General features: G+C 45.3%; 1 long non-coding RNA gene across 2 annotated transcripts; it reads left to right on the top strand.

The window, feature by feature from the left end:
- The first annotated feature begins 1,423 nt into the window (after positions 1-1,423).
- LOC122686238 lies at positions 1,424-8,617 on the top strand. Of its 2 annotated transcripts, XR_006338669.1 has the most exons (4): positions 1,424-2,146; positions 3,655-3,796; positions 4,798-4,988; positions 8,500-8,617. It is a non-coding gene; the product is annotated as an uncharacterized LOC122686238 (long non-coding RNA). The 2 variants fall into 2 exon arrangements; XR_006338668.1 differs by lacking the exon at positions 8,500-8,617 and having other exon boundaries at positions 4,798-5,293.
- The last annotated feature ends 6,745 nt before the right edge of the window (positions 8,618-15,362 follow it).

The raw sequence follows: 15,362 nt of genomic DNA, 5'->3' as shown, positions 1-15,362 counted from the left end.
GTGGCTCAGTGGTAAAGACTCCACCTGCAATGCAGGAGATGCAGGTTCGATCCCTGGGTCGGGAAGATCCCCTGGAGGAGGGTATGGCAACCCACTGTAGTATTCTTGCCTGGAGAATCCCATGGACAGAGGAGCCTGGAGGGCTACAGTCCATAGCATGCTCTATACCTAATCACACCAAAACTTTTGCAAAAATCTTACATAGTTTGTGTAGGTCTTCCCATTTCACAGAAGAGGAAACATATTCTTCCCAAGGTCACATGGTGGGCACACCAGTTAGCTTTTACTTTGTTACAAACCATCCCCCAAATCAGTGGCTAAGAATAACCATTTGTTAACTCACAGTCCTAGAGACTGGCCGTCAGCTGGGGTGTTGGGAGTAGGGCACAACCCATCGCATGACCTCTTCCATCCTCCAGTAGGACAGCTGAGCTGAGCTGCCCTGGCAGCTTGGAAGGATTCCTCTTGGAAGGCTGGATGGATGCAAGGCCTCTTGATACCTCTGCTTGGAACTAGTACTGTCATTTCTGTCATAATCTCAATTGGCCAAAGCAGGGCATGAAGGCTGCCTAGATTCAAGGGATGGTGAGAGAAACCCTGCTTACTGTTGGGAGCAGCTTCCCAACATATTGCAAAGGGGCAGGAATACGGGGAGGGGTTGGGGTGGAGGGTCACGTCCACCCTGCAGTCGACTGCAAGTTGTTAGGTAACAGAAGTAGGATTTTATTTTTCAATTACAAAGATAGCATACACACATGAGAACAATTGGAACAGTAAACAAAAGGGGAAATGAGGAAGAGAAATTCTCATTCTTAGTCCTAGGCTAGGAAAAAACGTTCTAATCTAGTCCTACTCTCTACATGTAAGTGTGATCGAGACTTCCTTGTTTATCTTGACACAATTTTCCCTGCATATGCATGGATGGGAGCACGCACAATTTTCCTGCACTTTATTCTTTCCTCTTAATAATGCAACTAAGTTCTTTCCACAGCAGCACAACTAGAAATGCTCCATTCCTTTTAAGGTTTACATAGTAATCCACTGAATAAATGTGCCGTTTATTCAACTACATATCCTACTGTTGGACACTTAGGTTTTCTGGTTTTTATTGTTAAAAATGCCGCTGCAGTGACTCTCCATGAATATCCTTTGTGTACTTGGAGACTAGGTTCCTCCAAGAGGAATTTCTGTGTTGAAGAGCAGAGCCGAACCTTGGTCTGTTCCCAAAGCACCTGCACTTTTCAAGATGGGTCTTCAGTTACCTGGGGCTTCCCTGATGGTTCAGCGGTAAAGAATCCTCCTGCCAGTGCAGGAGACGAGGGTTTGAACCCTGGGTTGGGAAGATCCCCTGGAGAAGCAAATGGCAACCCACTCCAGTATTCTCGCCTGGGAAATCCCATGGACAGAGGAGCCTGGCGGGCTATAGTCCAAGAGGTCACAAAGAGTCGGACATGACTGAGTATGAATGCTTCAGTTACCCACTGTTCCTCCAGACTTTTCTGTGACTAGAAGCTACTTTAAGAAGCATGGTCCCCTGTGCACATATGCATATATTGGACTTCTCCACACTCTTCCTTCCTAAGCAAGCTCAAGAGGTCCCGAGCTGTGCATTATTAAGTTCTTCCAAGAGGATCCAGATCAGTTATCTTTTCTGTGTCTTCCTTCATGATTTTTCTGGGAGACATGTACTACTTTGTTAGAGGCCAGTGATACAAGAAACCTAATAACCAGCGTTAACCTACAAACGATAGATTCCATCCAAATGAAGGCCTAAGATATAAATGAAAATTCCATGAATACTGGAAATACAAATAGGTGGTAAAAGAAGTCAAGCAATTACACAGCAATAATAGCAGAGCCCTATATTGAACAGTTAGGATTACATAAATTCCAACTTTGTTCTTGGTGACTTTAACAGTTCATGAATATCAAGTACAGAAACAAATGTGCAGTGAAGCTATTGCTTAAGATCTTATTTTTTCATCCTTTGATATTCTTTTTGGTTTTTTTCTTTTTTTTTTTTCCATGGCTCTTGATACCCACATGCCACCTGCCTGGTTAGAGCCTTGAATTCTGACCAAGTCTGTATGGACTTAACTCTTCTAGGAACAGCAGGTTGGTGACTCTCAGAATCTGGAGGTGGTAGGTAAGCACGCTCAGACACCTCACTCCATTTCTCACAGCCTCTGATTATGTTCCCGAGTAGATAGATGTAGCCAGTAATTCTGCAGAAGGGAACACACCACAGGGAGCTCATTTCTGGGATGTGGGGACAGTCTGCCTCGCAGGGCTGCTCTGCGGATAGGTTAAAGAAGTGGATTTCCAGAGAAGGCAGTTTCAAAAAGTAATTACTTAATGGTTGGGTTCTTTAGAGAATTTAAAGCATGTGCCTCAGACTTCAGAGCAGGAGGTATCCAGTTCCCAGTCTGTTATTTAATAACAGATATTGCTGCTGTCAAAAAGGCAGTGTTCTGCAATGTTCTTATTTTTATAGCTCAAAGAAGAATGTTTTATTCCACAGTACATGGAGCATCCAAGCATTTAAAGGCTAATTAATCTCTGCATTTCTTCATTCATGTATTCATCATTTGAGTGCCAAGCACCATCCTGGGTGGAGATAAAGTGAAATGAAACACATATACAACCTTCCCATGTATCAGTTAGCTTTGGCTATATAACAAACATTCCCAAAACATAGTGGATTAAGACATAAACTGTGTATTTAGTTTACAAGACTCTGGGTCAACAATTTGGGTGGGGTTCAGCTGACCAGTTCTTCTGGCCTTGGCTGAGTCTACTCAGGGTCTGTGGTCAGCTCTGGGGTCAGTCAAGGCTGGCTGGCCTGGGGGCCTACGCTAGGACGGCTCATCTCTGGCTCCATACCCCTCAGCCTCTGGCAGTGTGGCCTGGACTTACATAGCATCTAGGAAGATTCCAAGAGAATGAGGGGAAGGCTGTCGGGTCTCAAGGATTAGGCGTGGAACTGACATAAATAGTCATTCTATTGGTCAAATCAGAATAAATCAAGTTACAAATCCAGGCCAGATTCTGGGGAAAAGGGGAATACCTCCTGATGGTCATGGCCAAGAGACTTGGCAACAAGCAGGGGAATGATGGTGGCGAATTTTGCAAACAATCTGTCTCACTGCCTTTCACAGCTCATAGTCTGGTCTGAGAGACAGGAAACTGTGATAAGTGCAATTAAGACACTGTGTCCTTCTCTTCGTCTCTTTTCCTTCCTCTAAGTAACAATTTTATGTTCTACATCATGGAAATCCAGTCACTCCAGGTAAAACACTTCAACAAGTCAAAATCTGGTGCAGTACTGCTTCTTGTGACATTTCTGCTTTTTCATGTCTAAAGGCGGTTGGAGTGATCCATGGACCTCACGACCACCAAGCTGCTGGTCATATCGCATGCTTGATTTTATGACAGCATGCCCTGCCTTTAAAATATGTCAACATTCAAACTGTGCCTGGGTTTGGTTGAAACACATTGTATAGCTGCACACACACACATCTATTTCTTCAACCAGAGGCAGAAAATCATTTTGTTAAATTGCTTGGTGTGAAACCAATGAAAATGAAGCCATAGCTAAAGCCATAGCCATAAAATAGGATCTCTTAAGTGAGGACTTTTTTTTTATTCCATCAGCAAGAAACACCCATCAAAGTATGAAACCTCAATGGCAACACCAGATGCATCTAATTAAATAAATTTCCAGCATTTGCTGTGTGTGAAGCACGTTTCCCCGCCCCTTCCCACCACGTGAATCACTGACAAGAGAAACCCCGAGGTGAGTGGGTCTCAGACGTCTGGGTGCATGAGAATCACGTGGATGGGGGTGGGGTGGGGCATAAGTCTGTTTAAAATGGTGTTCTTTACCCTACCCTTCCACAGGAATTTGCACACAGGTGGTCAGGATTGCTCTTTAAGCATCACTGCCTTCATCCTAGAGCAGCTTTCCTCCCAGAAATGTTAAAAAAAAAAAAAAAAAGAATCAGGACCTTCACACTTCATCTTTCATGGTCATGCAGAAAGTACTAAGTGTCTGCCAGCCCAGTTTTCTGACATGGATTAAACTTTCCAGAGAACCTGAAATATGAACAGCAGTAACTCACTAACCAGGGACCAAAATGCCTTTCAAAAAACCCAGTTTGCCCCAAAGGGGAGCAAGTGCAGCTATAATTTGTGAATGCGCACCAGTGCTATTGTTTGAATGTCCTCTGAGATTGGACTCATAGGTTGTGTATCTACAAAGGGAATTTGGGGCCACCTAGTTAAACTCCATTTTAGGGATAAAGAAACTGAAGTCAAGGATCGTCTCTAAAAGTGGCAGAGATGGGACAAAACCCCAGGTCTTCCCATTCTTTAGTTTTCTTAAAAAATTTGGAATCTGCCATGCTCAGCCTACTGAGAGTCCTTTGGGTGCAGGGTCTCTTGTGAAGCAGCCAGTCTAGTGGGGCAAAAATGGACAAACTAATGTCCTGACTTTCTTTCCTGGTGTGCTGCTCAACTAAACAAGCTAACTCAGCACTCCTTTCTGACAAAGCAGGAGTCAGATGACCTCAGGCCTGTTCCCCAGCCCAGGAGCAGGACACAGCAGTGAGGGGGTGGGGGTGGCAGGGTGGGGTGACTACGCTGAGAAGCTGTGGAGTTTCCCAGCCTCCCTCTGTCCTGTTTCACGGCTCCCAGCCTCCCTCTGTCCTGTGTTCAGAGCGGAGACCTAACAGGCCTCCCTGTGAGAGCGTCACACCTGCTTAGCATCTGCCCCTTCCCCCATCTTCCCCACTACAGCCAGCACTCACCCAGGACGACAGATCTTCCAGCAGAGCCAAAACCTGGTTTCAGCATCTTCCTCAAATTAGCTCCACAGGCAGCCACTTCAGATCAGCCAGTCAGCGGGAGAGAGGGGACTAGTTTGCAATCCTGCTTTGGAGTGATTTCATCTGAAAGACAATTCTGAAGTCGGCATCCAGGGAATGAGGGTAACAAGACCTTGCGGGGCAGGTGGGAGTGGGGAGAGCATAGAGTCAGAGCTATGTGACAATGTGGCTCAGGGCTGGGTTCCCCCCAGCAGCCCGGGTGTTATCTGCTGACCTTCAGATAGGTATTCCTCCCCACTGAATCTCTCCTCTGGTCCATTGTGTGTGTGTGTGTGTGTGTGTGTGTATGAGACAAAGACTCAAGACAACCATTTGGAGCTGCGGGTTCAGTTTGCAGCCGCAGAACACAGTGATCCCACTCATGGGGCTCAAATGGATGTCCTTGACTTTCCTGGTGTGATTCTCAACCAAACAAGCTCACTTGTGACTGACAAGAGAATAAAGATTTGTTACTCAAAGCATGGGCTTCCCTGGTGGCTCAGCAGTAAAGAATCTGCCTGCCAATACAGGTTCCATTTCTGGGTCAGGAAGATCCCCTGGAGGAGGGCATGGCAACCCACTCCAGTATTCTTGCCTGGAGAACCCCATGGACAGAGGAACCTGGTGGGCTACAGTCCATGGGGTCGCAAAGAGTTGGACATGCTCAAAGTGACTTAGCATGCATGCAGGCACAGGTAATGTATGTGCTTGAGAGTTTGAGAGGTACTGGCTCAGAAAGTTGCCAGGATTTCACACTGACTGGTATTTGAAGTGTGCTGGACTTTGGCAGATGTCACCAAGACAGGCTCTGTCATTAGAGTTGGCTCAGCTCATGCAAAGGCACCAGGCAGAGACCATGGTCTGGATTTGTGACCAATGTTGAGAAAGAAAACTCTGTTCTTGTTTTGCACAGCCCTTTTTATTTCTTTCCCCATCTGCTGTTCATTCATCCTTTCTTATTGCTTCACCTTGCATAGGTCCAAATATCCAATTTACAGAATTTCTTCCAATCTTCTTGGTCACTCATGGGTTGTCTCAGCCCCTTCACTCCCTGTTTTCATGATCTGCTTCTCCACCATCTCCCTGCAGGCTCAGGGTTTTAACAAACCTAGTTTGAGGCCCTATTTGCAGAAAATACTGCTATGACTTGTCTTCACTGTAATTATAGCTGATTTGTTTACTGCATTCAAAAAGGTCCATTCAATTCAAAAGGCAAATAATGAGGTTTGGAGTACAAGTGCAGAGTGGGTCCTGTTTGCTGGCAAGAGGAGACAGTCTTATTCAACTGGTCCATTAATTGAGGGTCTTTCACCTGTTCTAAAAGTTATTAAAATCCCCATGGGCTGGGATTCCCATCTCAGTGGGCACTGGATGGCCAAGTGTCAGATGTCAATGCTGCTAACCAGGTGACATGCCTTTTCTCTGCTTGCTACTCTAGCCTGACATCTTGGAAGACCACTTTGCCCAGCACTGAGTGATGGCTAGATGGGTGTTATTCCCGCTAAATTCACTGCTATGGTCAGACTCCATGGAGTAACCACTTGACTAGGTCCTCTCAATACTTAGAAGAACAGTTGAGATGCAAAACGGGGAGTCTCTAAAGTCTGTCGAGAAGAAAAGATTAACTGTTGAAATGGCTCCATCTGCCTTCACTGTCCTCATTCAATCCATTCGCTGGTGGACTCAGAGCTGCCGTGCCTGGCTTCTGCTGGTTGCCAACATTTAGAGAAGGCAGACCTCTTTAAATCTGAGTCACTGAATCTGCGGATTAATTGTATTTCCTTAATGCAGACACCGTTAAGAAGGATCTGTCACCATTTCCATTAAGATTAATGAGTTATATGATTAATTGCTAGTTGTACCAATGCTCTTGTGTGTATGCTTTTCCCCCTGAGGATTATTTTGGGTGAAGCTTTCCACGATGGCATTTTCACACCAAACTGTATGATGGATCCTCTCCTGTGCAACAGACGAGTTACTAATCATACGAGGCTATTGACATTAAAATTGAAGAAATCAAAGATTTACTTCTCAGCTGCACCATCCACATTTCAAACGCTCATGAGCCACATGTTGTTGCTAGTAGCTATTGATAAAGGACATTTTCATCATCATGGAAAGTTCTTTTAGACAGTGCTGATAGAGACAGTGGAATTTAGAAAAAAGAACATGGGTTTCTGAGTCTTATGGGCCTGGTTTTTCTGCACACAGATTGCACTTCTGTGTTCTCAACCATTGCCTACCATGATATGCATGTCCTTCAGGTAAATAAGACACTGACATTTCAAAGGATTGAGTCTGCTTTATAGCTCAGTGGTTCTCAGATCTCAGTGAGCATCAGGATCACCTGAAGAACTTGCTAGAGCACAGTTTGCTGGGTCTCATCACCAGTTCTGAGAACATGCCTTTAGATTCCCAGGTGCTGCCCCTCAAGTCTTATGGAGCTGCCCTTGAATTGGGGAAACCAGAACACCTTGGTGGGCGAAGATTAAATCATCTGTATCCTTGATTTACACCAAGGAGGTCCACAGGCATATTCTTGAGTATGTGAACATTCATTATTAACATTGTAACAACTGTGATTTCACTCAAAATGAAAAGCGCAATAAACACCTATTCTGGGTCATCAATGACCATCTCAAAACCAACAACAGCATGCCATCTTAGTGCCTGTATTTGCATTTGTACTTACAATCACAGGGTCAAACAATTTCCACATCTGGTAACATTTAACTTTCGAAGTAGTGTTTCCTAAACTGGATTCTATAGAGTTCACTGAATATATAGGTAGGAGCCCTCGAGTCCCTGTGTTTGAGAAACAGTGATCTGGGAGAGCGGATGGAGGTGGACCCAGCAAGGGCAAGGGAGTGTTTTTCAGGGGGAGAGCGTGTAGCATTTGGATTGTGAAAGATTTTCTGTTCAGGACTTCCCCTCAATTTGCAGGCCACTTAGCATTGCTGGGCTTTGACCATTAAATGCCAGGCGGTGCTCCAGAGTCACAGGACAAACCCAAACTATTTGCATACGTTGAAAAATCCCCCTGCGGGGCACCAGTTCGGCTTGGCTTTAGGTGAGAAAGCCCATAGGCCGTCAGGCTTGCTTGAGGCAGCGGGACCTCTGCTAGTTCCAACCATCTCACAGCTGCAGCTGGGCCCTGGGGCCCCGCCTACCTGTTTCTGTTACCCCCAGGCTTCCGGGTTAGGTGGACCCCATCTTCAGGACACTGGTGGGGCCGCCTTCAGTCTACCGTTTGGCCTGTAGAGGGCAGCAGCACCCAGAATGTCCCGCTTGCTTTTTAACTTGGGAAGTGGTAGTCAAGCCTTGCCACAGTTTCCTCTTCATACCTTGCCCTTCTCTTTGGCAGTCTCCTCTAGAAAAGAGCTTCTCAACGTTCCCCCACTGCCCTGGCAGCAGCAAAGGTGTTGTTTGGATCACACGCTCATTATCCAGGATGCTGAAATGGGCTTAGGGCAGTCCTGGGGGCACATGGAGTTCTTTGGTCGGCAGGGACCTCAGGGAAGCATTAGCCTCAAAGCCAGGGGGCCGGGCCTTGAGAGCACGGAGAGCTGATTGCTAAAATCTGTGTCAGGGCTTCTCTGGTGTCTAGTGGTTAAGAATCTGCCTTGCAATGCAGGGGGCTGAAGTTCCATTCCTGACTGGGGATGATCCCACATGCCAGCTGAGCAACTAACCCCCGGGGCCAAAACCAGGGAACCTGCGCTCTAGAGCTTGTGAGCCACAACAAGAGAAACCGCTGGAGTGAGAAGCGCGTGCACCTCAACAGAGTAGCCCCCGCTCTCTGCAACCAGAGAAAGCCCGCGTGCAACAGCGAAGACCCAGGGCAGGCATAAGTAAATAAATAAATTAATTAAAAAACAAATCTGTGCCAGGCAGAATATCCAGGTAAGGTTGTGGGAAGCAGGCAGGAGGAGATGGAGGCTGGCTGATGTCGGGCAGCCCCGCCTTTTCCCCGCCCCGTTTTGTTTTCTCGTCTCCTCCTACCTCAGCTCCCCCTTATTTTTTTTATGGTGGTGAAGACTTCCCTCCTTTCACACTGACAAGTGACTGATGAGAGCAGAGAATCATGGTGCCTAAGAGCTTTCTCCCAGTCATCCTTTCAAGATAACTGTTTATAACAAGATTGCAAAGACGTAGAAACGATAGTATCCTGAACCCCTGTTTAGCCATCCCCCAGCCTCAACGGCTGTCAACTCATTGCCAGTCTGGGTTCTTTATCCCCCAGACCCCTCACTCCCAGCATCAGTGTTCACAAATCCAAGACATCGTTTCTTTTCAGTTTGTGCAGAGGGCTTTCTTCAGCCCAATCAACCATGTCATGTGCTGGTGAAGAAGCTTTGGTGGCACGGGGTCCGGGCTGCTTGGGGTGTTAGACAAGGCCCCCTGCTACCACTCACCTCCTCAGCTGCTGTTCCTCCATCCCCCAGCACGCTCTACCCTTCCAGCCACACTGAACACTGTTCACCCCAATGTCACATTTTCCCACCCGTCACTTGGTACAAGGATTTCCTTGTTAGATTTCTCATCCCTTTATGTATTCAGCGGTTGTGTTTTTCTTTTTCCTCAGCCCCTAGATGGATTTAAACTCTCCTGTGGGCTCCAATGGCATCAAGACACTTGTTTATTATGGTGATTTATCAAAGGGGGCGTATTTCTTACTATGATAGGCACTGCTTTAGGGGTATTCAAAAAAATTAGCTGATTCAACCCACGTAAAACAATTCTCATGAGGTGATAGATGGAACAAGTGAGGCACACAGAGGTTTAGTCACCTAGCCAGTAAGTGTCAGAAAGTGAAGTGTTACTTGGTCTATCATGTCTGGTTCTTTGCAATCCCATGGACAGTAGCCCGCCAGGCTCCTCTCTCCATGAAATTTCATAGACAATACCGGAATGGGTTGCCATTCCCTTCTCTTCGGGATCTTCCTGACCCAGGGGTTGAACTTGGATCTCCCACATTGCAGGAAGATTCTTTACTGTCTGAGCCACCAGATAAGTGACACAGCTGAGATTCAAACCCAGGCTCTCCTGCTTCTTAACCACCCTCGAGGCTGCTTACTCCAGCACAAACCCTGTGGTTGTCACGTGTTTGTCTTCCTCTGTGGACCACGAAGTCTGGGAGGAGGCGCTGGACCTCACTTTCCTCTGGGTTCCCAGTACTAATGCCTGCATCTGGCATATTGCTGCTCCTGACCACCCAGGGTGGAACCATGAGTAAACATAAGGCACTCCCTCTAGTCATTTGTGGGAACTTCCAGGTGTGGACTCTTCCTAGAGCAAGTTACAATTTCCACAGAGATCAGGGCCTCAGGCTAAGCAGGATTCCCCATCTTTTCCCCACACAGCACTGCTGCTGCGAATGGAGAGCTCGCTACGGCTCTAGCCTGGGAGCACACAGGTCGGCCAGGGCAAGCAGGAGACGGCCCGTGGAGGTGGGGCTGGGTTTCCTGTGTATAGTTTAAGAAAAGCCCCAGGTGTTTCTGATGCCCTTTGGGTGCAGCCTCTTTGTTGAGAATCCTTGAACTGGAGAGATAAGGCACTAAGAGGAAATTCTAGGCAATTAGTCCAGGGATGGAGGGGGAATTTGAGGATACTGGGGACAGGGTCTTCCCTTCAGACTCTCCTAAAGGCCATTCCTGAATCATGCCAATGGGAACGAATAACATTACGTTCCTTGTTGAAAACACTCTTTCTTTCTCCTGAAGTTCACTGGGACTGCTATGGGGCTGGATTGTGCATTTGAGCAAGCTCCTGAGAGGAGACAGGGAAAGCTCGAGTGTTTACACACTTCCCTGACCTGATTCCATTTCAAGGACATGGGTCGTTAGCTGCTGGCGGCAGTCAGAGCTGTATGCATACCTTCCAACAGCTTTGTGACCAAATTTGGGCATAACTTTATTTCTTTTTTGTCCCTGAGGTGATTATTCTTATTTAATGGAAATTTCATTATTAAATCTCAGCAGTGAAAGCCTTTGTTTTCTTCCTACACAATTCTCATTAATTAGAAGTTGTTATTACTCATTGACTATCTGGCTATAACCTAATTAGTGACCTAACTTAAGCCTTTCATTTTATTTTTTTGGCCGTGCTGTGTGGCATGCAGGATCTTAGTTCCCCAACCAGGAATCGAACCCATACCCTCTGCACTGGGGGTATAGTCTTAATCATTGGATCACCAGGGAAGCCCCAAGCCTTTTATTTATTTATTGCTATAATTTTTCATGTGGATCATTTTTAAAGTCTTTATTGAATTAGTTACAACCTTGTTTCTGTTTTTCATGTTTTGGTTTTTTGGCTGCAAGGCATATGGGATCTTAGCTCTCTGACCAGGAACTGAACACGTACCCCCTGCACTGGAAGCTGGAGTCTTAACCAGTGGACCACCAGGGGAGTCCCAAGCCTTTTAAACAAGGCGTCTTCTTATCATAGTTCTCTAGCTACTGTGGCTTGTGAGCAGCAAACCCTCCACCCTGCAATGCTGTGCATCATGGTTGGGTATATAAAACACCCATGGCAGCATGTGAAACACCTCAGATGCTATTTGGCTATTGCAGCAAAGATTATACACAAAACAAAAACCAGTTCCTAATATACAGTTCTACAGCTTAGGAGTGTGACCTTAGGAAAGTAACACTGTTGATTTAGCCCTCATTTTCTCACTTATACAGTAGATTAGACTAAAATGGCAATTTGGCTTTCTCTTGCACACCACTGGGACTAATTGGTAGTGGCTGCCTAGAATGCTCAGCGGATCAAGTACAGTGGGGAGTGCATTTGAGCAAGCTCCTGAGAGGAGACAGGGAAAGCTCAAGTGTTTACACACTTCCCTGACCTGATTCCATTTCAAGGACATGGGTCCTCTGTAATTGATTGTTGATGTCTGTTGTGGGTGAGGGAGCATAATTTACCAAGTGTTGCCAGTGGGTTGGCAAGGCCTTAAGTCTGTCCCTGCAGAAATAGACAGAATGTGTTTAATGTATGAGCTGGCCCTAGAGGCAAGGAGAAGTTTAGTATTTCAGTGTGTTATTTGTAGATATAGATCACCAAATACTCCAAAAGTTGTAGGAATCCTGGGTGCACCTCAAAAATTTTCCTGTCCGAGGCTGGCACCTAGATTGAAATGGAATTTGTCTTTGTATGCTGTTATTGGGCTTTCCAGGTGGCTCAGTGGTAGAGTCTGCCTGGCAATGCAAGGCCCACTCCAGTGTGCTTGCCAGGAAAATCCCAGGGACAGAGGAGTCTGGCAGGCTACGGTCTGTGGGGTCACAAAGAGTTGGACACAACTGAGGGACTGAGCATGCACCCATGCTGTTTCTAGTCAGGCTAGGCTTTTAGATCCCAGGATTACCTGGCACACTACTGGGTGAGGGTAGATGGGGGGCTGGAGGACTGCGATCAGTGGCATCCCAGGAAGAGATGTGTTTTCTGATGTGTGTAGTGTTACTGAGACAAGCACGATTCCTATAATCTTAAAGCTTAGAAAATACACTGACATCTCACTGAGGGACCCATTTTCTGAATCCTAGAGAGGTTATATAACTTGCTCAAGGTCACAGGAGGCAGGCAGGAGGGGGCTAACATATACTAAAAGCTCACTATAAACCAGGAACTTTATGGCATAATAACTCACTCTGTCCAGTGACTTATGGGGTGCGGGGGAGTAACGCATTTTGTAGTATTTCATAGACAAGGAATTGGTGTGCAGAGTCATTGAATAATCTGCTCACAGCTGCACATGAAGAGGTGGACCAAGGTCAATCTTTCCAGCAGTTCTGGATTCTGGTCACAGCAGACTTCCTCACAGGACTTGTGTGTATAATTGTCGATGGATTTGGACCCTAGTATCTTGGAATTTGTACTTCCCAGGTAGCATTAGTGGTAAAGAACCAGCCTGCCAAAGCAGGAGACGTAAAGAGATGCAGGTTTGATCCCTGGGTCGGGAAGATCCCCTGAAGGAGGGCATGGCAACCCACTCCAGTTATTCTTGCTTGGAGAATTCCTTGGACAGAGGAACCTGGTGAGCTACAGTCTACAGGGTTGAAAGAGGTGGACAGGACTGAAGCAATTTAGGGTGCATGCATACATCTTGTAATCTGTGATAACTAGGGAGTAGCTTTTTTTTTGAACAACTAATTATACAGATATTTGTAGGCCAGTTGCTAACATAGATGGTTGTGAGGGGAATTTCTTTTTTCTTTTGTAATTTATTTTTAATTTTAGTTATACCATGATAACTTAATAAAAATTACTTATTTGAAATATTTTCCTTTAACATTTTGTTAATCAAACTCATACTACAATAGGTTTTTTGATTGTCATTTAAATAAAGGAACTCAAATGATTTTAGTATTACAAAATTTTAACCTGAGATTACACTCAAAAATTAGAAAATGGCATTGCAAAAGATTGAGAATGAGTAGTAAAAAAGAAAACAAAACAAACAAACAAAAAAACCACTTCTCTGTAAAAGAGAACTAGTACCTGGAAAAATATAGCAATTTCAGAGCATACTATGGCTTTTTTTTTTTTAAGCACCATAACCTCCAAAGTGTGCAATCTGTTATAGGTTGTGGATGAAAAATTGATGGAAAAACTCAAATATTTTTGATCTGTAAAATTGTACCAATAAAAACTTGGTTCAGTAGAAATAATGGAGAAGATTCCCAGTAGAACGTATGGTTGGTAAAAATTTTGACATGGGTAGAAAAAAACTAAGTTGATGAACTGAGTTTCTGTTTTAAAATTTATACAGAAAGCAATGTCTCTTGGAAAATATCAATAAAATAAAAAGGATAAGTTAGAGATTGTTCTCTATAGATAATTGATCAATGATTTTAATCAACCTAATGAATATTGCCTGAAATCAGCATTGAATATCATTCTGATAAAAATGTTTATATTCTCAATCATAGATTGGAAATAACATCAAATAGCACAGGGAACTCTACTCAATACTCTGTAATGACCTATATAGGAAAATAATCTCAAAAAGAGTAGATATATACGTATTCCAACTGATTCACTTTGTTGTACACCTGAAACTAACACAGCATTCTAAATCAACTACACCCCAGTTAAAAAAAAAAATAGAACTTCACTAGTGGCTTAGATGGTAAAGAATCTGTATGCAATGTGGGGGACCTGGATTGATCCCTGTGTTGGGAAGATCCCCTGGAGAAGGGAATGGCTACCCACTCCAGTATTCTAGCCTGGAGAATTCCATAGACAGAGAAACCTGGTGGGCTACGGTCCATGGGGTCACAAAGAGTTGGACATGACTGAGCAACTTTCACACCAAAAAAAAAAAAAAAGAAAAAAAATGCCATCAAGGGCACACCCCAGAGTTTTAAAACACCACTGTGTTGAACACAGCATCAAAATGCCTCCTACCTTTTCTCTAAACATAAATCTTCGTCTCTGAGAAGTGAGATTCATTTTAGAAGGCAGGAAAATGAGGAGTGTGGATTTCAAATTTTTCTGAAACTTGGCCCTGTGCCCTCAGCCTATCAGCTGTGCTGACAGAGAACAGCCCCTGAATCTTCCTCTGGGGAGCAATCCGGCTATCAGGACACCACCAGTGAACGTTCCCTTTGGAGCATAGCTTTGGGGATGTGCTGTTTCCACGGTTGTGGCAGAAATGCCTTCAGCGATCTGGCAAAGCTTTGCTCGGGGAGAGACCCAGAGACTCGAGAGAGGCAGGCCTGTAAAACCCAAGCTGTGTTTGGTACACTGCCCATCTGTGTGGAACGCGCTAGAAGAGTCCCAAAGCTTAAGCTTCAGTAGTCGGCAGCTCACACAGAGACCACTGATGAATGATGCCAAAGGGGCTATTCGTGCTTCACGTTTTACCTCCGCACCATTGCATTTAGGTGGGAGTGGAAGGGTGGGAGGTGGTGTGTGTGTGTGTGTGTTTATGAAAAAGAGAGAGAGAAAAAGAGGGAAACAGAAAGAGAAAGAGAGAGGACCAAAGGGTAACTATTGGCTGCATTCCAGCCATCTTGAGGGAATGGATTGCGTTTCCTTTGATAGAACAGTAGTTCTCCACCTGGGGCAATTTCACCCCACCCCCATCCTACCCCTGGGGACATCTGTTAATGTCTGGAGACATTTTTTTGTTTGTTGAAATTTGTACCTAATGGGTAAACATTCTACAACTAAACAGCACCCACCAACAAATAATTTTCCAACCCAAAACGTCCATGGTGCCAAGGTTGAGAAATCCTTGAAATGGAGGCGCCAAGGTCAGTCGGTCAAATGCGATTAGTGGGCATATACACTTCATTGAGAAGCATATTGGAGAAGGAAATGGCACCCCACTCCAGTACTCTTGCCTGGAAAAATCCCATGGACCGAGGAGCCTGGTAGGCTGCAGTCCATGGGGTCGCGGAGAGTTGGACACGACTGAGCGACTTCACTTTCACTTTTCACTTTCATGCATTGGAGAAGGAAATGGCAACCCACTCCAGTGTTCTTGCCTGG

This window comes from Cervus elaphus, chromosome 29, assembly GCF_910594005.1.
Source record: "Cervus elaphus chromosome 29, mCerEla1.1, whole genome shotgun sequence".
NCBI lineage: Eukaryota > Metazoa > Chordata > Mammalia > Artiodactyla > Cervidae > Cervus > Cervus elaphus.
The sequence above is the reverse complement of the archived record's forward strand: the minus strand, read 5'-3'. Positions and strand labels throughout refer to the sequence as shown.